This window comes from Manihot esculenta, mitochondrion (genome assembly GCF_001659605.2).
Source record: "Manihot esculenta mitochondrion, complete genome".
Lineage (NCBI taxonomy): Eukaryota > Viridiplantae > Streptophyta > Magnoliopsida > Malpighiales > Euphorbiaceae > Manihot > Manihot esculenta.
Window position 1 is genome coordinate 628,561 of NC_045136.1, and position 2,420 is coordinate 630,980.

At 51.4% G+C, this 2,420-nt stretch overlaps 1 non-coding gene across 1 annotated transcript; it reads left to right on the top strand.

Moving 5' to 3' along the window:
• Window positions 1-81, top strand: trnI. Its single transcript has one exon. It is a non-coding gene; the product is annotated as a tRNA-Ile (tRNA).
• The last annotated feature ends 2,339 nt before the right edge of the window (window positions 82-2,420 follow it).

Sequence of the window (2,420 nt, forward strand, 5' to 3'; positions counted from 1 at the left end):
GGGCTTATAGTTTAATTGGTTGAAACGTACCGCTCATAACGGTGATATTGTAGGTTCGAGCCCTACTAAGCCTACCACCCCTTCTCTTCACCCGATACAAGGCAGTCGAAGTCCCCGCCACCCCGCAGATCTCAATGACGCGACGGCACCTGGAACCACACTGCTGCCGCTCCCCTTCGGGCGCGCCTCCTACGCTTACCACTCACCCACGCTCTTGCAGCATGCCCTTCGGGCAATACGGCTTTCGTAAGACGCGAAGCAGCTGAGCGTCTTCGATCGCTATATTCTCGCGATAGCGAAGGTTTAACAACGAAGTTACGGCTTTAGGCGAAGAGCGATAGCGAAACCCTTAAGTCTTATTGTTTTGTTCTCGAACAACGATCATTCATTACGGCCGGCCCGACCAAAGACTTCAAGCCCGGCCCAGCCCGGGCAAGCTAGATTATGGAACTGATCTGACCGAACTGGGTCTAATGGAACAAGATCTCGATCTCAATAAGGAATTGGAATCTGGAAGGGCCGGCAAGAGATAGCGAGGTTGAGCAGTAGCGAGGGGCGATAACGAAGGCGTGGTTCATCCTCTAAGATAAAATAGATGCGAAGGTTCGGATCGAAGTTCTAGGCCCATGAATCTCGAGAATCGAGCGTGGGGCTTGAAGACCCTACCGCATTCCGGCCCCGGGGCCTTCAATTGGTCCTTTCTCTCTCCTCTTTCACCAATGAGTGGTGAGTTTCCTTTCTCTCCTCTGGGTAGGTACCTCTTGGATGTAGGACTTTGTTCCAACAGCTGCCACACGTGAGATCCTGATCGTCTTCTTCCCAGTGTTGTTGCCTGCTGCTGGGGGAAGGAAGGAAAGATTCAAACCAGGACCGGATAAGGTCAAACTCTGGGCGGGCTGCCAGGTTTCGCCTACGCTACGGTTTCACAAGATTGAACCTTTTTTGTGAAACCGAGTTCCAGAGCACGAGGGAATGGGCTTTCATTCCCGGGACCGCCTCGTCTATGTACTCGGCGCCTCCCCCGATTGCTTGAAGATGCACGCGCGATATGATAAAGGGCCCTGGGGAGGAACCAATGAAAAGCCAGGGTAGAGCCTCGGAGCCGGCCCAAGCGAAGATCGGCATGGGGCCTGTTTGCTTCAGGCTCATCAACATGTCGGACCACAACCGGGCAGGAACCCTCCATTCTGCCTGAAGCTCGTCTTCAAATTGAAAATGGATCTAATTGCACTTCACGCTCCGCCTTCTTTACGTCTTTTGGTCCGCCACCCAGAACTTGGCTGAACCATCAAGATACATGGCAGCCGTATTCACCGACGTCTCCTCGGACGTAGTCCGACAAGCCGCTCCATATCAAAAAAGTCTTCGATCCTTAGCATCTCGGGTGCCAACGAATGCCTTTGATTTCGCTTGATTCGAACCATCTCCGTCGAGCCTCTTCGACGGCACTAGCCTACGGTTTCTTCCCACTAGCGATGGCTTGGCCTAACCTTTGGCTCTGATACCACTTGTCACGGCGCTAAGTCCTTCAAGCCCACAAACCGCGGCACCCTGTTAACGGTCCGCTGTAGCAGAGTAAGCTGAAAAAGCCCTTTCTATCTTATTAGTAAAGCCTAAACGTCCTTATTGAAAACGGATGCGCTAACGAGCAACGGCTTTCGCGCAGCTCAAGGAGTTGCTTCTTCTATAGTAAGGGGCCTTTTCTTGCAGGATGCCGGGTGCGCAGGAACGCCCAACCTATACAAGGGGTTTCCGCCTTTATTTGGTCGTGCTGCTATGATGTAACGTGCAGTCGTCCCGAGGCAGCAGGATGTATGGTGTAGGGCCCCCTATTTTCTCTCCCTTAAAGTCCTTTATAGATTTCGAGTCGGGAATAGAGCAGTGGCTTATTCGGCGCTATATCACAATTCATTCATTCTCGGGCATAGCTGTTCACGAAACGTGGCATGGGACATCTGTCGGCGGCGGGAGTCAACCATCTGAGCGAGAGGTCAGACCAATCCCATTCATCCTGGTCCGATCCGAACGGATCTTGTTGAATGAATTGATCCATTGTTGTATGCCCTAGTTCTTAGTGAATTTTTTCTTACTCGGACCCGCCCTTTGACTACTCCTGAGAGATATAGTGGAAACATTTTGTTATGGTTGAGAGTGGGGAGTGAAAAGACCAATGCAGTAGAGAACGACCGCATGAATCGGAATCCACAACTATTAAGACAGACGACCGAGAAAGAAAGGCTCCACGTTCTCCAAGTGGTTGATCTTAGCGTGCTAGCTGCTGCTTCATTTCGTATAGTGATAACGCTTTCTCTTTCTTAGCGCTCCGCCCCCAACCTATACAAGGTTGGGGAACTCTGGTTGCGCGGCTTTCTCTTATCTTATAGGGGTCTATTTTCTTTTCTCTGACTTGACTCAGCTTG